Source organism: Myotis myotis, unplaced genomic scaffold (assembly GCF_014108235.1).
Source record: "Myotis myotis isolate mMyoMyo1 unplaced genomic scaffold, mMyoMyo1.p scaffold_m19_p_7, whole genome shotgun sequence".
NCBI classification, from domain to species: Eukaryota; Metazoa; Chordata; class Mammalia; order Chiroptera; family Vespertilionidae; genus Myotis; species Myotis myotis.
The window spans coordinates 10256387-10277925 of NW_023416379.1; the positions used below are offsets into that span (position 1 = coordinate 10256387).

General features: G+C 40.9%; 1 protein-coding gene across 7 annotated transcripts in view; it reads right to left on the reverse strand.

Moving 5' to 3' along the window:
* TAB2 (TGF-beta activated kinase 1 (MAP3K7) binding protein 2) overlaps positions 1-11967 on the reverse strand; it is a 62446-nt gene extending 50479 nt beyond the window's left edge. For all 7 annotated transcript variants that reach the window (XM_036316054.1, XM_036316058.1, XM_036316056.1 and 4 more), the window contains exon 1: positions 11907-11967. The gene's annotated coding sequence lies outside the window, so the exon portion shown is untranslated. The remainder of the gene's footprint in view (positions 1-11906) is intronic.
* Between the last annotated feature and the right edge of the window lie 9572 nt (positions 11968-21539).

Below are 21539 nucleotides of genomic sequence, written 5' to 3' on the forward strand. Positions count from 1 at the left end.
GTGTGGACTTTCCTCTCTCTCCATCCTTTGTGCATGTTGTTCTGACTGAAATGGCTTTTCTTCTCCCAACTTGTACTTCTATTTGACACACATTTAGATTAAGTGTCACTTTTCCTCTGAAGATTTCCTTCTCATATCCCTTTATCCCTCACTGAGCCAGACATCCCCTCCTGTAGATTCCTGAAGTGTTCTATGCTTAACCCTGTCACTGCATTTGTTACAGCAAAGCATACTATTTTGCATGTCTATTGAGGGCAAGAACTGTACTCATCTCTCCATCCTTATCACCTAGCAAAGTACCTGGCACAGAGTAGGAACTCAAAACCACTGGATTAGTGAATTAGATGGACTAATAAAAAATGCAGAGATGAGATATAGTGAAAGAATGAGTCAGGCAAGATTTCTTGGGTTAGCCACCTATTTTGCATAGGTGTGTCAAAGAAGGCATATGAAACAAACTCTATGGAGTCTCTTGCTAGTCTTTTGATCATGTGATATCCTATAAAAGTTGAAGTACTAATCCTGTGGCTTGGCTTGGCTAAGATCACAAGTTCAATTTTCCCATGAACCAGTTACCTTCCCCCAAAAGTACTTATTGTTCCACTTGCAGAGCTTCAGAAACTGCTCTAAACAGTCATCCTGTAAATTCATGCAACTGTTCATGAGGGGAAAATCTCATGAAGAGAATGAGGATGTCTCATGCAGGCCAGCCAATCACCTCAGCTAGAAAAATCTCAAAGAAAAAACCTGAAAGAAAAAGCAAGGTCAACCAATACATGCCAATACATTTCTATATGTAAAAAAGCAGAATCATCTATGTGGAAACAGGAATTTTTTGAAACCCCCGTTTCCAAGTTTATCTTTCCATTTCTTTAGAAAATTATCATAAAGTGGCAAACAGTACTTAGTCAAGTACAGTTCAGGTACATGTTAGTCAAAAGGTAAACAGCAAGTTACATTCAATGCAATTAAATAACAAGCATCAGGAAATTTAGCACTATATCCCAATGAATGTAAACATGGACACAGAAAAGAGTATCGTTGACATAACAGAAAAAATATTAATTAGCAACTTAAAACAAAAAAAGTACAAGGTTATTTTATACAGATAAAGTGGCACAAGTTTATAGTACATTTAACTCATATTTGAAGTGTTTTCAAAATCTGATCCATGCCAATTTTCTAGTGCTTTTCATACAAAAGAATTATGGGTTGTAGACTACTTCCAAATTGAAAATGTGGGTTTTTCACAAGAATGGGTAAGAAAAATAAAAAGAATAATAATTTGCATGTTTATTTTGTGATTAAAAAAAATAACAGTGATGTTTTATTTATTTCATCCTTGGTCTAAAGCAGGGGTGGGCAAACTTTTTGACTCGAGGGCCACAATGGGTTCTTAAACTGGACCGAGGGCTGGAACAAAAGCATGGATGGAGTGTTTGTGTGAACTAATATAAATTCAAAGTAAACATCATTACATAAAAGAGTACGGTCTTTTTTTTTTTTTTTTTTTTTTTTTATTCATTTCAAACGGGCCAGATCTGGCCCGCGGGCCGTAGTTTGCCCACAGATGGTCTAAAGAGTTCCAGCAAATTAAACAGTATAGAAATTATTTCTTTTTCATTCTATTTGTTGAGGAAAAATGAATTGAACAAGTATCCTGAAAAAAACAACTGTCTAACAAAACTAAACTCCAATGAAATTACTTCCCATTATTTAAGTTACATATATCTAATGTAACTAGAACTAGAATTCACCTTGTCCTATTTTTTTTTTCTTTTCTGTATTGATTTCAGAGAGGAAGGGAGAAGGAGAGAGATAGAAACATCAATGATGAGAGAGAATCATTGATTGGCTGCTTCCTGCACACCCCACACTGGGGATGGAGCCCGCAACCCAGACATGTGCCCTTGTCCAGAATCGAACCTGGGACCCTTCAGTCCGCAGGCTGATGCTCTATCCACTGAGCCAAGCCGACTAGGGCAATCTTGTCCTATTTGAAAGATTGGATTTCTAAAAATTAAGCTTTACTAAATAGAAGGTGCTCAAAAATGAAGCTAATATAAATTACAGTGAAGAAAAGCTGTAGCACAGGTTACCACAGGGTATATTTTACATTTCGACTAGTACTTATTGATGTTTACCTACTAGGTTTCAGATAGGTACTGTACTAGCTGACATAAGAAATACAGATAATGTAGTTAAAACTACCAGGCAGAGTAGGTGTTACTATACATATGTATTTTTTCTAAAAAAAAGTCCTAGGTTCAAAGAGTTTGAATGATTAACTTAAAACCTCATAGCTATAATTCTCAATAGAATTCACTTGAACTTTGGTTCATCATACTTTAAAACCCAGATCTTAATTATTACACTTCACTGACTCCCAACATGGTAAAATTAAGGTATTTAAAGGGGTGGAGGTCGACAAGCTGACAGAGACCAACTCAAAAGCCAGTATTTTCCTTAGTTGCTACGAAAATTAAAATCAGGTAGGCTCCCTTCTACTCCTATCTCTCCAGTTCATATCAGAATTATTGTTCTTGTTAATTTCTCTGACTAAACAAAACTTGCGTGTGAGAACCACGCTTTGTAAGGTCAAGATGCTGATTTCAAATTTTTGTTTATATTGGCAAGTATTTTCTCTCATAGGGAATGGAAAATCTTTCCATCAATTACTATTGGCTCTATACTGATGAAACAAGCAGTATCCTTGGCCTGTCTGAATGGTAATTTGATAGGAAACAAATTTGTGATGTGTTTAATTCTGCTAATATTAAAAAGGTTAACATTAAGATATTAAAGGTCAAAAGAAATTTTCCTTAATATAAATGTTAGAGTAAAACTTTAAGGTAAAATTCAAAATAATAGTATTATTTAATAATTCAGATGAAAGTATAGTTAGTAAACCTGGGAGTAAGTAGAATTTACTAACTGAATATTACTTTCACACACTTTGTTGTTGTTGCAATAATTCATTCTCCCAGAACCTATCTGTCTTCTGCGCCAAGCAGGCAAGTTAAATGGACAGAATTACCCCCCAGAAACTTTCAAGTTTTTAATGGTAGCACTAATTCCTGTAATATACCCAGAAATGTGGCATTGCTTTTGACCTACTGTTTTAGCAAGGTTGAGGGTGGGGGACTGGTTACAGGGATCACACATTTTCTTTTTTCAGTTTTTTTTTTAATTGTCTAAAGTTTTACCTATGTCTCCTTTTCCCCCAATTGACCCCCCCCCCAGCCATTCCCACCACACATTTTCTTTAATGTATTAGTTCTTTTGAATTATTTTACTAATAACAATCAGCATTTATGTATTTCCACCATAATCTCTGTTAAGTTCTATATACCTTATTACTCTTGCTTCTCCTGCCTCTCTCTACAGGACCTTTCCTAATTTATTATTTGGCTTATGTGACTTGTACTAGGACTGTTATTGTTTTTCTTTTTTTTTTTAAATGTATTTTATTGATTTTTTACAGAGAGAAAGGGAGAGGGACAGAGAGTTAGAAACATTGATGAGAGAGAAACATCAATTCAGCTGCCTCCTGCACACTCCCCACAGGGGATGTGCCTGCAACCAAGGTATATGCCCTTGACCGGAATCGAACCTGGGACCCTTCAGTCCACAGGCCGATGCTCTATCCACTGAGCCAAACCAGTCAGGGCTTGCTTTTCTAATTAAGTAAAATAAGAATGTCATTTTCTTTAATAAAATACTACAAATTCTTAAAATGCCATCCGTTATCTATGCTGTACCTGTTTGTGGATAAATGAGACTTTCTTTCTGAAGCCACTCAAACTAATACTAAGCAGCAGTATCCTTTTCCAGTGGGAGGCTGTTACAGTTCAAAACAAGCAAACAACTCACAAGAGCATCAGAATACTTAATTGTATGTTTTTCTATCTCACTTGTAAAATAGTATTGTGTCACATCAAATTTGAATAGAAAACAATTTGTCCTATACATGTTTGTGGCTACTTCTTTAAAGCCAGGAAGTATCCTATATAAGAAAAGCCTAGCTACCAAGTGGTAGAACAACCAGAACGACCGGTTGACCAGTCACTATGATGTGCACTGACGACCAGGGAGCAGACGCTCAACGCAGGAGATGCCCGCTGGTGGTCAGTGCGCTCCCACAGTTGGAGCGCTGCTGGGTTGACTGGGATGAGCAGCTGCTCCCGCAGAGGGAGCAGCCACTCAGAGGGCAGGTCCACAGCTGCTCAACTGACCAGGATGAGTGGCGCTCCCACAGCTGGCCGATCCCCATAGGCCATGCCCCCCACCAGTGCACGAATCCCGTGCACCAGGCCTCTAGTCATTTGTATAAATGACTAAAGGTCTTACAACTTAAGGGAAGTACTAAGTTTTAGGAAAGCTAAAATTATTATTCATTAGGCAGGGGATAACTTGCCACAGAACAGGAAAAGCTGACTGGTGCTAAGATTTAAACATCTAAAAAATGGGTTACTGTTAAAATAGGGTAAGGTGGGATGTTTTCCCTTTTCTGTGAAAACATATCATAATATAATAAAACTAGTGACCCAGTGCATGGATTTGTGAGCATTGAAAGGAAATTAATTAGAAGGTGACTGGTGGGGCAGGTTTGGTGAGAAGGGTCGGACATGCCCTGGAGCCAACCTCCTTTGTTCCCTCCCTTCCCCAGTGTCTACGGGGTGAGTGGGATCACTCCAGCAGGTGGGGTCCCTCAGCCTGGCCTGCAAGCATCAGGCTAAAACCGGCTCTCCTCCAACATCCCCCTAGAGGTCCCAGAGTGCGAGAGGGCATTCTGCAAAGTTGCTGTCATTCAGTTGCAAACACAAATGTGCAGTAAACCAGACTCAGGGACGATAGTGCCCCAGCAACAACATAACCCAGGCTGAAGGTGGAATTGCGCAGCCCCACGAGGAATCGGGCTCCCTCCTCTCTTGTTTTGGGGTGCATCACCTGAGAACCACTGCTTCCAAGTCACTGCAGCTAGGCAGCCCCTGCATTTAGTGTCTGCCCCCTGGTGGTCAGTGTGTGTCATAGCGACCAGCTGGAGGGTGGGAGGGACACTTAGTATATTAGCCTTTTATCCTATCTAAAATAGACAAACATGATAATTAACCGTACCTCTGACACGCTTCCCATGGGCTAATCAGGGCAATATGCAAATTAACTGCCAACCAAGATGGCAGTTAGCCAGATGCCTGGCAGCCAGGCAGCTGAAGCGAACAGGAGGCTTGCTTGCTCCAGTGATGGAGGAAGCCAAGGTTCCCTGCCTGCCGCTGCCGGCCTCTGAGCTACACTCTAAGAAACAATGTTGCAATTATAGAGGCTAAACAAACCCCAGAAACCTGCTTTCAGCCAGCCAGGCCTCAGACCTGGAGCTGCAACAGTGTTTCAATTATAGAAACCAAACAAACCCAGATACCTGCTTTCAGCACCGAGGTCTCAGAGCTGGAGCCGAGCCTCAGAGCTAAAGCCGGCTCTCAGTTCCAGTGACAGCCATAGAAGGTAAATAAATTCCAGAATAAAAAAAGAAAAGAAAAAAAGAAGAGGTTGGGAGCTTCAGTCTCACCTGCCAGCCTGAAAACGGCCCTCAGCCCCTCACCCAGACTGGCCAGGCACCCCAGTGGGGACTCCCACCCTGAAGGGGGTGTGACCAGCTGCAAACAGCCATCATCCCCTCATCCAGGCTGGCCAGGCACCCAAGCGGGACCTCCACCCTGATCCGGGGAACCCTTCAGGGAAAACCAGCTGGCCCCCACCCGTGCACCAGGCTTCTATCCTATATAGTAACAGGGTAATATGCAAACTGACCCTAACAGCAGAAAGACTGGGAATGACTGGTCACTATGACACACAATGACCACCAGGGGGCAGACGCTCAATGCAGGAGCTGCCCTCTGGTGGTCAGGGCGCTCTCACATGGGAGGAGCTCTGCTCAGCCACAAGCCAGGCTGATGGCTGCCAGTACAGCGGTGGTGGTGGGAGCCTCTCTCCCCGCTGGCAAGTGGACATCCCCCGAGGGGTGCCGGGCTGCCAGAGGGATGTCTGATTGCCATCTTAGGCCCAATCCCCCAGGGAGTGGGCCTAAGCCAGCAGGTGGTCATCCCCTGACGGGTCCCAGGGTTCGATTCCTGGTCAGGGCACATGCCCTGGCTTTGGGCTCCATCCCCCATGGGGGGTGTGGGAGATAGCCAAGCCAATGATTCTTTCTCATCATTGATGTTTCTCTCTCTCTGAAATCAAAAGTATATATGTATGTATGTGTGTGTTTGTGTGTGTGTGTGTGTGTGTGTATGACTGAGCTACTTAATTTATAAAGCTGGTATAAACCTAGTTTTATTGAAACTGCCTTGAAGAGATAGATAAAACTGTCTTTCAGCAACTAAGAACATATAATTATGCATGATTTTTTCAACTTTTTAAAACTATTCACTTTAATTTCAAAAACTCACAGAAAATAGATTAACAAATACTAATCTAGCTGCAAATAACTGATTTCTTCTTTTCAATTTCTAGAATATTTTTCAAATTTTTGGCTAGATTTAAAAAAGGCATTCAGAAGACTTTGCATGACATCTTAGTCTGTGCTTAAAATTTGAGATTCAAAGACATGTTTAGACCACACACTTTTCAGACTCAGAAGGTGCTTACTACCAAAGAAAAACTATCAATAAGAACCATTTGACATTTAACACACAGTTTGACTATAGGCCAGGCACTGAAGATATGGTGAAGTCAAGATGGAAGGAAAATCAAACATGGTCTGTCCTGGAGAAATTCAATTTTGTGATTGCCTAATAAAAAAATGAAAAACAATTGCAGTTTGATTGCCTATTCCACTCTTTCCTCAAGAAACTCATTCACGTTATTTGATCTTTGTAAAAGTTGTAAATTCTTTGCATTACCTCTCTTCACACAATAAAGGAGTAATAAATATGACAATAGCAAACATTTACTGAATATTTACAATATGCCAGGCACTGTTTTAAACCTTTTACAAGTTTTTCCATGAATTGGAATCTTACACAATATTTATATCTACTTGTCAAAATGCTGAAACCTAGCTCATCAACCTATATAAGATGTATCACAATGTTTCTTCATCAGAAAAAGGAAGACAGCAAGTTTACTCCTGATAACATGTTGACTAGCTAACATGTATATACAGACTCCCCAGAAAGTACTAGTGACTATAAGTTACAGTTACATTTTAATTAACCTTATATACTATCAGGCAAGACTGCTTTAGTTGTTCAAATCAAATGTACATTAAACAATGTCCCACACAGTACTATGAGAATTTGGAAGAGTCACCAACTTCAACTATTTTTATAGAACTCCAGGTAGGCAGTAAACAAAAAAGTTGCAACTTACTGAGCCCCTTCTATATCAGGTAATTTACATAAAATGTATAATTTATCTTCACAACAACCTTACAGATATTATAAGTCATTTTACAGAGAAGAAAACAAGCTCAGAGAAGCTAAGTAAGACATTTTTATTGGTCCCAAATCACAAAACTAATAGGTGGCTATCAGGATAGTAAATTCCAAATTTTCTACTGAGTCAGAAAGCAGATTTCTGAAGTACTAACAATAGGAAATAGATATTAATTGAAACTGTAACTCTTAAGTAGAAACATAATTGTGTTCCCAAGTTATAAAGTGCATTTTTAGTCAAAGAAAACATTTATGTATAGGACAGTTTTTGAAAGCAAGGATAGCCATTACATAGGAGATATATATATTGATTTCAGAGAGGACGGGAGAGAGAGACAGAAATATCAATGATGAAGAGAGAATCACTGATCGGCTGACTCCTATATGCCCCCACTGGGGACTGAGCCTGCAATCTAGGCATGTAGCCTGACTGGAAATCGAACCCTGACCTCCTGGTTCATTGGTCCATGCTCAACCACTGAGTATACCGGCTGGGCCATTACACAATTTTTAAAAGAACAAAGAGGCTATATCCATTCCCCAAACCCCTTTTCTGTTTTATTTTTCTCCACAATACTTTTTTCTCCCAGACACACTACATTTTACTTATGTATGCCTTCCACTACTAAAATGTAAACTATATGAGGACAGAAATTTTGTCAATTAATATCCATTGCTGCATTTCCAGCATCTCAAAGGTCCTTGGCACATAGTAAGTGCTCAATAAATATTTGTGAAATAAATGAAAGCTGGCTACCCAATAGGCATTCAGTAGGCATTAGTTTCCTCTTTCTTTTATTATGTAGGAAACACTAAAAAGGTTAACATTAAGATATTAAAGGTTAAAAGAAATTTACCACTCCCTTAATACCAAAATTTGAACTGGAATAGATAATTAGGAATATAATAAAACTTCTTATTGAAGTTTTACATTAAGAATAATAAGCAAGTTAGAAATACACATTCAGCAAAGCCTCATTTATCAAGCATTGTCAGGAAATAAGAGGGTCTACATAAATAATTTCAAACGAATGCATTTTAAGTGCCAAAACTTTAATCAATTTTCATAGGGAATATATATCCACGATTTCATTTTGTGGCAATTCTGACGTGGATATCTTTCTGAAACATCAACTTGTTAGCAGTGCTTTTAACAGTAGCTCACTCGTTTTCTGAGGATTAAAAAACTAGAAACTAAGCATATTCTGAAATGAGTCAAAAATCCAAATGAAAAGTCTCAGCGAAAAGCATAACTTTAATGTAGCTGGCTAGAAGTAGTAAGTACTTACTACTAAAAGTATTATTTTAAGGAATGGAATACTTAGAAGACAAAGACAGCCATTCTTAATCTGACTATCAAGATAATCAAGTGTAGTGGCTAACTAAAAAGAATGTAAAAAGTATATTCAATACATACTAGCCTAAGAGTAAACTTACTCAGGCTCTTCAGCTTTCTGATAAAGCAAGTATCCTTGGTTTTTTAGGATCAGAATCATTCATGAAATATTAAAATACAGTAAGTATTTTGGAAATATGAGCCAGAGGTAAATAAGTATGAATATACATATATTCAAATTTCACACAATATATTGCCCCCAAATCCCTACCATCTTAATACAGAGGGTTTAAAATAAGATGACATATATATATTGTCAGAGTCTATCAAAAGATTAGAGCAAATCTCCTTAGTACAGTTCAGTACAGTATGATTACTTTCCTATGCTTGGCAGCCACCACTACCTACATCTCCAAATTCCTAGCTGCCTAAAACTGTTTATCTAATCCTCTACCATAACCCCTATCTTCTCCTTCTTACTATTTTGCCCCAATTATCACATTTGCCTCTCTTATTACCTCATTATCCTTCTATTTTAGAGAGTCCCAATTTATTTAGAGGATCAAGTAAAGATAATGTAAATGAAATAAGGAAAAAACGCTACTACTCTACTTCTCTGGGTCATGGGGGCCTAGACAGTAGAGATATAATGGAATTGAAGCCATTCTGAATTATACTTTTATTTATGGACTTTACATATTATAAAGATTATCAAGGACTTTTTTCCAAAATATTTTAACAAGGCAAAAATTTCCCTTTCAACTTTAAAAAATAAACTTTTAGTCTTGATCAGTTTATATAACTAAAAAACTGCTGTTTTAGAAAATTCAGACATTCCCACAGATTTTTTTTTGGCATGAAACTCATAGTCTACATTACACCTATTTTTCAAAATGTAGTATGTTCATAGACATGTACATACATTTCATCCTAAACAGTATTTTAAGAATTTTCCTTACAGGAAAAACTACAGAAGTAAATAAACTTTTACTTCTATCAAGACACACAAGACCAATCATGTTAAGACATTTACTCAAATATAATGTGTTGCTAACACTAAAGAAGCAATTCTCAATAATGACATAACTGGGGATATGGGTAGTACCTACTTTAACTCTGCAGAGTTTAAAAACCCCTCCTCTCATTAGGTGTAATAACTGGTATGCAAGTTTTAAACAATATCCTTAGCCGAAGGCAAGCTCTCCTTTCCACTAAAAAGAGGGCCAAATATAAGTACTATTTCCATCAAATGAGATTGAGCCAGGTTAAAATTATTTTTCAGGAAATCTGTAATATATGAGAGTCTGACCGTTTCCCACTTCTTAATGAGTTACAAAAGCACAGGTTCTACAAGTGACAATTCACTAAAGAGGGTTGTGTCTGTCCTTTAATAACACTTTTAAACGTAGGAAAAATTATTCCATGCACCCACGAGAAAACTGAAATAATGGAGGTATACTCACTGGATGACTTACTTATCTAATTAACACATTACACTTTCAGTTGATCCTTTCAAGATTTAAATCTTAAGCACCTTCTATTAAAAACTGAGTAGATTTTAAGAGGGGAAAAACCCCAACAGAAGTTCTGAATCACTGGAATTTTTGTTCTATTTCCTGTTAACACACTGATAGTAACATCATTCAATATATTTGTCCCATACACATTTTTTAAAAACTCTAGGATCCTTTTAAAACTAACTTGGCCCTCATTTAATTTGTAGCTCATTTATCTAACAATTCCATTGTTTCTCATTTATGTGCTCAGGCAAGGCATACAATAAGATGAAAAGCATGCCTTCCTTTATTAGAGAATGCAAAATCTAAAGTCTCAAGCTGTCAACACTTAAAATCAATCACGACTTCATTGTTATAAAAAAGTTTAAAGGTATTTTTTTAAAAAAAGATGTCAATACCCTGCTACTGTCTGAAGAGCAGTAGTAGTATAAAAACTGAAAGCAAAAATTCTATTCCATGCCCACCGAAATTCCCGGCCAAATCTGAAAATTGCATAATGAGCAACATACTCTTTTGAGTGAACTAAAGCACCAATTAACTCCTATAAAATATGAATCAACCTGACCCTGAATTTCGACACTTGACAAACTTACCTAAAACAGACAAAATGGATGCAAAATTCTACTGCCTCACTGCTGCCTCGAATACCACCTTAGTGTTCAAGAACTTTCCCATGAATAAGGGCAATGAAAACGGCCTGACACTGCCCTGGGGACCTGCACTGTGTGAATCCGAGACCCCTGAGAGGCTGCACGCCCCCCCCCCCCCAAACCCCTCTTATCAGAAACATTTGAAGAATTTCTCCACCACAATTAAGCTGACTTGAAGAATGGAAACCTAACGTCTCAAATATACTATATATGGAATGAAACGTGGCCAAACACACACATACACGCTCACACGGGCTGACCCTCGGGGATCCAGCTCTGCCCGAGCCACACCGAAGCATCAGCAGCCGAAGGATACACCTGTCACCTGCCCGGCCGCAAGCCAATGTCAGGGTTTGCCGCCGACCCACCAGAACGCTAGGGCTGCCCTGTGCAATCGAGGGGGCCCCCCGCAGGACCACAGTGGGGCGTGCTCCCCACTTCCAGGCTGCAGACAACCACCACTGCAAAGGGGACGACCTTCTCCCCCAGACTCCCCCCCCACCAGCCCTCTTGGTCTCTCCCCCCAACACCTCGCCTGTAGGTCATCTGTACCCGGATGGCTCCCCCAACTCACACTGGCCGGAGGGGTGGCCGGGGGTACCGGGGCGGCAGGGGCCCACCCCACCCCCGGCACCCTCCCCCACCCGGGCTCTCCCCGGCGACGACTCCGATGGATCCCCCCTCCCCCTCCACACAGACAGCCGAGGGAGAGCCCAGGCCCGGCCGATGCTCCCCACCCCCACCCGGTCTAGGGGCTTGGGGGGGGGGGCGCTCCCTCTCTGCCTCACCCCCGGGGGAAGGAAGGAGGCGGAGGGAGGAAGAGGGAGAGGAAGGAGCGGGCGCCCGCAGGGGCCTGGCGAAGTCCGCGGCGCCCCGACCCGACCGAGGGCTTTGCAGGGAGCGGAGGGGAGGACCGGGAGCACCGGAGCGGGGACCCCGCCGAGGCCCGGCAGCGCTGTCCGCTTACCCTTCGCCGCCGCTTCCCCCTCCTCCTCCTCGGCCGCCGCCGCCGCCTCTCCCGCTAGGGCAGCCGTCTCCACCGCCGCCGCCGCCGCCTCCACCACCACGGCCGCCGCCAGCGCCGCCGCCGCCTCCGATTCCGCCCGGCAGGGGGGACGCCTCAGCCCGCCCTCCCTCCCCGCTCAGCCGCTCCGATCGGCCGCCGCCGCCAACTCTCTCCGGCCGCCGCCGCCGCCGCCGCTCGTGGCTGAGGGGGAGGGGAGGGGGTCGGGCTGGGTCGCCCCGCCGGCGGCTGCTGCGGGTCAGGAACGGGGGCCGGGTGGCGTCGCCGCTCCCGGTGCCTCGGCTCGGGCTCGCTCGGCCTCCCTACCTCCCGCGGCCCCCACCCCCCGCGCGCTCGCTGCCCTCCCCCCACCCCCCCAGCTCTCGCTCGCTCTCGCCGCGGCTCGGCCAGCCCAGTGCAAATCAAAATACTGTCCCACAATATGGCGGCGCGGCCGCCGGCAAACACCGCGAGATCTGCGGCCGCTGCTGAGGCGGCGGCTGTGACGAGGCCTCCCCCCGGCCGGGCGGCGGGGGCGCGGGGGCGCGGCGGGCGGCGGCGGCGCGGGGATGCTCTCTCCCCGCCCCGCACCCCTCCCCCGGCCTCGCAGGCTCCACGCCCGTCTCGCGGCGGCCGCAGGGAGGACGCGGGCCGCGGGGGCCGTGCGCGAGGAGGGCCGGGACCCCGGCGCGCTCTTTTGCTTTTTTACTTTCTGGCCCCGGCCGCGCAGACTGGGAGGAGGGCGGCGTGTGGGGAGCAGAGGCAGGGTCTCCCCGGCAGCGGGCGGGAGGGGAGAGGACCCGGAGCGCCCGTCCGCGCGGGCCGTGCGGAAGCGGCCGGCGGGGCGGCGGAGCCTCGCGCGCTGGGCGGGCGGGCGGTGCGCCCCGAGGCCGGGGCTGCGGGCGGCGGCAGGTGGGCCCGCGGCGGGACACACCCCCTCGGAGCCCCGCGGCCGGCAGCGCTGGGAGGGACGGGCCCGGAGCCGCCCGGACGCCCGGACTCCCAGCTGCTCTGGGGTTCGCGTGCGCCCGGGAGGAAACACACAGAATCGAAATGCTGCGAGCGTGTGCGGTTTCCATTTTCTTCTCGTTGCACGTTCCTAGAAGTCCTGGAGGCAGAGCCAACGACACTTTAACTTGGGGGGAGCCGGGCAGGCCTCGTTCTATCTTCTTAAAGAAATACTTCGTTTCCTCCGGGCCAGACACCCACTCGGGCGTGTCTCCCCGGGTAAAACGTGGATGCAAACGTTCTAGCGCTTTCACGGCGTCCGAAACGCGCCGGCCTTCTGCTGCCCCGTCCGCGCTGCCTGGATCGGCCGTGTCCGCCTGGGAACAGTCCTCACTCCCCAGGGAAACCCTGCGGGGCCGTCTTCCTTCTTCTGCCCCCGTGTGAGCGCTGTTCCTGCTGCCAGAGCCTCCCCCCCGCTCATCTTCAGTGCACGTTTCCCTAAGGGGATTTTCCCAGCTCTTTTCACTCACGTAAAAATACCCAAAATCTTGGGATATAGGACCAATTCAAACCCTCTACCACTTCGAAAGTCAAAAGTGTTCATTAGTACTTATAAATCAGAATTGAAGTATTTTCTCTACAGAGTCGATTTTATTAAGAGATGTAAAAGCAAGTTATGATTTAAAAAATGGAAAGGCTATAGTTTTTCATGTATTCACTGGGAGCAGTAAGAAATCACTAAACTTTAATACTTTACAGTAGTCCTTTGAGGAATTATGTTCATACTCAATATTAAAATAATCGATGAAGTGAATTAGAGAAACGGAATCCCTTATTGAGTAAATTTCACTTGTCTTTGAAACCATTATAAGCACAGTTGCTTTTGAAATGGTAGAGTTATGTATTTTATTCAAAGAATGTATTTAGTGAAATGTATACGTACATATTTTAGTAGAAATAAAATTCTTTATAAACTTAAGGATGTTATAGGTGTGAATAGGTCAAGTCTAAGAACCAGTGGGTGGCAGAGAAAGTATGTATAACAATACATCCTTGCACCTACACTAAGAGCTTTAACCTGGATTTCCTCATGAGGAAGCATCAGACAAACTCAAATAAAGGAAAATTCTATAAAATAACTGGCCTGTTTTCCTAAAGAACTGTGAATGTCCTAAAAGACAAAACTGCAGATTAAAGGAAACTAAATGCAATATTTAACCCTGAACTGGATCCTTTACTAGAAGAAAAAAATGCTATGAAGGACATTATTAGGATAACTAATGCACTATATGGACTATAGATAAAAATACCGTATCAGTGTTAAATTTCCTGAATATGTTATGCACAGGAATATCTTTATTCATAAGAAAACACTGAAATACTAAGAGGTAAATAGGATTATGCATGCAATTTTCCCCCAAATGGTTCAGAAAAATCTTACACACACACACACACACACACACACACACACACACACACACACACACAATCTCACATCTTCCAGACACATATACAGGAAGAGATTAACAAAATCTAAAAATTGGCAAATCTAGGTTATTATTGTTTTTTCTGAAGAACCAATTTTATTTCCATTGAAGTTGGAATATGATGAAAAAGGGGATAATCGTATAAAATTTAAAATCAGCCATAAGGAAGAACTTCCAGAAAATGGGGTTTCCAAAATACAAGAACAGATTGATTCCTAGGAGAATAATTCACAGGACAAAAGAGAAGATATTTGCTTTTTTGGGGGTCTATAATAAAATCATAGCTTTCCCCCCAAAAATGGCTTAACGGTTCTCATGCTTGAAGATGGTGGTATGTTTTTGTTTTGTTTTTTATTGTGGTGAAAAAAAAGTAACAGTAAATTTACCATCTTAACCATTTTTAAACGTTAAGTAGTGTTAAGTATATTTAAATTGTTGTGCAGCAGATCTCGAGCTTCTTCAGCTTGCCACACAGAAACTCTACACCCACTAAACACTAATTCTCTCTCCCCAGTCCTTGGCAACCACATGGTATTTTTAAATTCCAAGAAATGTTTCAGTATTTTAAAAACTTGGTGAATATGGAAATTTCTGTACCATTCTTACACCTTTTCACTAAGTTTGAAATCATTGCAAAATTAAAAGTTTTTTAAAACGAAGAGCTTTGAAGTGCGGAGTTTTCCTACTTGACTAAAGAGGAGGAGTGTTGTGAGATAGACAGGTAGAGAGAGAGAGGTCCTTTTACAGTGGAACTGGCCATCTGTTTCTCAGTAACAGATGGAAGTTTTGGTCATTCAGCTTTCCTTTCTTCCCTATTTAATCTGCTTAAATTTGGAACGAAAGTAGTGAGGAACTATTCTATATTTGGTAAATGTGATTTCCATATTTAATGAACCAATGAATATTCAGTGCCTATTATCTACAAGCTTGTAGAGAAAATAAGGGGAAAAGCAATTCCTGCTTTTAGGCGATCTCTGTAGTGATATCAGAAATAAAGTATAATCTCTGTACTACATTCAGGAATCTTTTATTTTTTAAATATATTTTATTGATTTTTACAGAGAGGAAGGGAGAGTGATAGTTAGAAACATCTGATCAGCTGCCTCCTGCACACTCCCTACTGGGTATGTGCCCGCAACCAAGGAACATACATGCCCTTGACTGGAATCGAACCTGGGACCCTTCAGCTCGCAGACCGACACTCTATCCACTGAGCCAAACCGGTTAGGGTCAGGAGTCTTTTAGTCTAGTACTGTGGCCACCAGCTTCCTGTAGCTATTTACATTTAAAGTAACTAAACAAAAAGAAAAATTCAGGCCCTCAGTTACACTAACCACATTTCAACTGCTCATTAACCATCTTCACAGAAAGTTCTACTGAACAGCACAGGTAGTAGAAGAGATTACACTATATACTCATAAAAAACATTAGTACAAGGTATATGATAATAAACACTATAGAAGTTTAGGGGGAGGAGAGATTACTTTGTAGGGTGTGGAAGTAGGGGAAACGTCATCGGGGATAGTTTCAAGAAGTCGAATATGGACAGGAGGAAGTGGAACAAGAGAATTTCAGGTAGAGAAAACTTGAACTAGGCAGAAAAGGAAGAGACATATTTGAAAGACACAACTTAATTCTGTGTATCTGTAACATGAAAGGAGGATAGGGCTGTCTGAAACCATAAATGCTAAGATGCTTAGAGTGGAGTATTCTCTAGGTAATAGGAAGTTACTAATGGTCTTTGAACAAGAGAAAAGACATGACCTAATCGTTCTTTTTAAAAATATTTTTTATTGATTTTTTTTACAGGGAGGAAGGGAGAAGGATAGAGAGTTAGAAATATCGATGAGAGAGAAACATCAATCAGCTGCCTCCTGCACACTCCCTACTGGGGATGTGCCCGCAACCAAGGTACATGCCCTTGACCAGAATCGAACCTGGGACCCTTGAGTCCGCAGGCTGACGCTCTATCCACTGAGCCAAACCGGTTAGGACCTAATAGTTCTTTAAGAAAGGGAATCTGGTAGCCTGTGTATGAAATGGATTTGGTTTAAAGATATAAAGACCATGTAGCATTGCAAGAGCACAAATGAGAGATAATGAGTCTACCACTAAGGATGTTTGCAACAGCATTTAACAAATCCCAATTAAAAATGGCTTAAGCAGTAAGGAAATTCTATATCTCACAAATTTGGGGATTACAAGGAGAGTAGTCTTCAGGTTTGAAAGATTAAGAACAGAATTTTGATACTATCATCGAAGTACAGGTTATTTCCATATCTGCTCTGATGTCTTGGGTGTTGGCATCATTTTCTGACTAATAACAAGATGGTAATGACAGTTCCAGGTATCATATCCTGAAGTCATAATATGCAGAGAAGAAGAGAGATCTTCTTAAGAAAGGGAAAATGTTTCCCAGAACCACTTCCCTTACCCTCTGGCTGACTTCCCTTCCAGCTCCTACGCCGTGGTTGAATCACATGCCCATTCATGAAGCAGTCCCAGGTTTATATGCTGGAACAAGTGTTGGGGAGTCAAAGACAGAGAGGTGAGCATTTAAGACGACTCTAGGATTTAAGCCTAAATGACTATGGTACACAGGAAGAGGAGTTATGGAAGGAAATATGATAGTTGTGATAGCCCTAATTTGAGATGCTAAAGAAATACCTAGGTGCAGATGATCAGCATGCAAAAATATGGGACTAGAGTTTGGAAGGAAGAATCAAAGATGAGGATATACGTTGAGCATCATCTGCAGAGAGAAAATAAATAAAGCCATGAGATTGCCAAAGGAGTGACCGAGTGTCTACACAACAACCTTGGAGGATGAGCTGGAAGCAGAGGAAACATGGCCAGAGAAGTAGGTGAACCCAGGCCATATATTGCACAGAAATCAAGAGGAATGGGTGGAATTTCAAGGCCAACAGTGTTAAATGCTATGGAGAAACTCAGAATGATCCTGCCTTAGAAGGATTGGGTTGCCAACTAGGAGGTCATTGTGACCTTTAAGAGAGTTGCTTCATAGTAAGGTAGGAGCAGGTAGATTTCAGGTGTTATGGTAGGTAGAAGCATGAAATCATGAAATATGGACTATTCTTTCAAAAAGACTCTGAAACGATATGGAAAACTTTATAATATTTAATGAAGGAAAAAGAAAAAACTTTAAAAAACATTAAACACCTGAATTACAACACCAAGAAGTGTGTATAAGATTCTAGAAAAATATATAATATGATTATAATTGTCTTGGAGTTGTTGGACATTGGGATATTTTCCCTCTATTTTTCCCAATTTTGTGTAATGTTTTTTCACTAAGTTTGAAATCATTGCAAAATTAAAAGTTTTTAAAAACAAAGAGCTTTGAACTGCAGAGGGATAGACTCATTATCTCTCATTTGGGCTCTTGCAATGCTTCATGGTCTTTATATCTTTAAACCAAATCCATGTCATACACATGCTACCAGATTACCTTCCTTAAAAACTATTAGGTCATGTATTTTATCTTGTTCAAAGACCATTAGTAACTCCCTATTGTCTAGAGAATACTCCACCTGAAATTTTATAACTAAAATGTATATGCATATCTTTAAAAATATTAACTGGCAAAGACAGAGGATGGTAATGTGAGGGTACTGTAAGGTTGAAAACATTTGGTTTTGTTTTGATTTGGAAGGAAATAAGAGACATTTGGCCATGTTTATATGCTGAGGTGAAAATTCAAAGTAGTGTGAAAGACTGAAGATGCAAGAATGAGATGATGGCTTTTGAGCATCCAAAACAAGCATAGGGGAATAACATTGAAGACACAAAAGGAGAGTTTAACTTCTTAGGGGAAGGGACACTTTCTGAGAAGAAAAAAAAAATCGCAATATATTTGTGTATGTATGTGTGTTTATGTGTGTGTATAAATTGAAAGTTGATTCTAAAATGTGGAAACATAAGGATCTAGAATAACTCAGACAATTTTGAAGAAGAATAAAGTTAAAAGACTTACTCTACCAAATTTAAAGATTTATTAAAAGGCTCCGTAATTAAGACAGTGTGGTATTGGCACAAGGATAGATGAATGCACCAAAGAAACATAATAGAGAATCCAGAAATAGAACTTGATTTATGACAAAGGCATTGCTGTAATTCAGTGAGGAAAGAATAATATTCCCAATAAATGGTGCTGGAACAATTGGCTACTCATCACACCATACACAAAAAATTAATTCAAGATGGCTTATAGACCTAAATGAGGAGTTAAAAAAAACCCCCAAAGCTTCCATTAATCAAAAGACACAATCAGGAGAGTGGGTAGGGTAGAGATAATCTATTTTACTATATACATATATGACAATAGACTCATTCAGAATATGTAAAAATCTTCTACAAATCAATAAGAAAAACTAAACAACCCAATTTTTAAAATAGGGAAAAACTCTAGAAGAGGTACTCTACAAAGATGATTTCCAAATGGCCAATAAGTTCATGGAAAAGTGTTCAACAAAATTTCATACCAGGGAAATGCAAATTACAAACACAATGACATATCACTACCTACTCACCAGAATGGCAAAAATTAAAAAGTCTGACAGCTCCAAGTGTTAACAAAAAAAGATATAGAGCAACCTCAATGCTCATATACTGCAGATGAAGTGTAAATTGGTTCAACCACATTGGAAATCTCTTTGGCAGTATTCAAATAAGGTAAATATATACCTATTCCACGATCCAACTATGTTGGTTTATTTTATAATATTATGTGACAACTTGGCTGGGCCATGGTGCCCAGACTATTGGTCAAACATTATTCAGGGTATTTCTGGGTGATATGTGTATTTACATTTAACTTAGTGGACTTTCAGTAAAACAGGTTGCCCTCCACGATGTGGGTGGGCCTCATCTAATCGTTGAAGGTTTGACTTGAACACAAGAACAACTTCTGCCCTAGCTGGTTTGGCTCAGTGGATAGAGCATCAGCCTGCGGACTGAAGGGTCCCAGGTTCGATTCTGGTCAAGGGCACATGCCCAGGTTGCAGGCTTGATCCCCAGTGTGCAGGAGGCAGCCGATCGATGATTCTCTCTCATCATTGATGTTTCTATCTCTCTCTCCCTCTCCCTTCCTCTCTGAAATCAATACGAATACATTTTTTTTTTTTAAAAGAACACCTTCCCCCAAGTAGGAGGAATTCTCCAGCAGATAGATGGCTTTATGACTTGTCCTGAAATATCAGTTCTTTCTGGTTCTCCACCCTGATGGTTTTTAGACTGAAACTGTGATATTGGCTCTCCTTGGGTCTCCAGCCTGCCAGCACTCATTCTGTAAATTATGAATTTGCTAGTCTCCACAATCACGAGTCAATTCCTTGTCTATTTATCATTTATTTGTCTACCTATCATCTATCTATCTATCTATCTATCTATCTATCTATCTATCTATCTATCTATCTATCATCTCTCTTTCTATCTATCCTATTGATTCTGTTTCCCTGAAGAACTCTAATACATCAGTGATTTTACTCCTGGGTATATGACAATCAAAAAACATGTACATGAATATTCATATCATATTTATTCATAATAGCTCCAAACTGAATGCTCATAGCAGCTTTATTCTTAATAGCCCTAAACTGGCAACAGCCAAAATGTCTATCAAGAGAAGGATGAATAAATTGTAGTAAATTTACACAATGGAATATTACTTAATAAAAAAGAGTGAATCTACCCATTTATTTATGGTTAATTAATTTTCAGTGAGAGTGTCAAGACAATTCAAGAGAGAGAGAAAATAGCTGTTTCAACAAATGGTACTGGGACAATTGATAGCCATATGCAAAAGTGTGAAGTTGAAACTATTCCTCACCCCATGTATATAAATTAACTCAAAATGAACCATAAATGCTAAAACTTTAAAAGCCTTAGGAGAAAAAGTAGGAGTAAATCTTCATGACCTTGTGTAGGACAGTGGTTTCTTAGATATATCAAAAGCATAAGCAACAGAAGAAAATATATAGATAATTGGACTTCATATAAATTAAAACTTAGGTAATAACCAAGAGAAATGAGAACATATGTCCACACAAAACTTGCACATAATATTTATAGCAGTATTATTCATTCTAGCTCAAAAGTAGAAACACCCCAAATGTCCATCAACTGATAAATGGTAAGCAAAAGGTGGTATATCCATACAATGGAATATTATTCAGCAATAAAAAAGAAATGAAGTACTGACATATACTACAACCTAGATGAACCTAGAGCGCATTATACTAACTGAAATAAGCTAGTCACAATAGACCGTATATGAACTGTCCTGGATAAACAAATCCATAGAGACAGAAAGTAGATTAGTGGTTGCCAGGGTCTGGAGGAATATGGAGCGACTTTTATTTATTTATTTATTTATTTATTTATTTATTTATTTATTTAATATATTTTATTGATTTTTTACAGAGAGGAAGAGAGAGGGACAGAGAGCCAGAAACATCGATGAAAGAGAAACATCGATCAGCTGCCTTCTGCACACTTCCCACTGGGGATGTGCCCGCAACCAAGGCACATGCCCTTGACCGGAATCGAACCTGGGACCCTTGAGTCCGCAGGCCGACACTCTACCCACTGAGCCAAACCGGTCAGGGCATGGGGTGACTTTTAATTGGTACATGGTTTCTTTTTGGGATAATTAAAATGCTCTAAAATTATATATTGGTGATGGTTTCATAACTCTATACTAAAAACCACTGAATTTTTGCACTGTGAAAGAGTGAATTTTATGGCATGTGTATTATATTTTATTAAAGTTGTTACATATTTAAAAAGAATGAATTACTAATACATGTAACAAAATACGTATTTTCTATGTTTTGATCTGGGTGATGGTTGTTTTGGATTTAAACATATGCAAAAACTCATTGAGTTATATACACAAAAGTTAGGTGCTATTTAGGCACTTTGCTGATTATACTTGTACTTCAATAAAAAGTAAAAAAAGAAGAATGATGAATGACAATGTAGGGAAATTTAATCTTAGAATAAGAGGGACATTAGAGAGGTTGTGGGGGACCTCCTCCCTTTCATATATATGGAAAGCAAGACCTTTTGCTCAGCATGAGTGTTAGAAGGGGGTTAAAAACTTATGGAAAGGAGACAGTGATGTAAAGGAAGAGAGTCACTC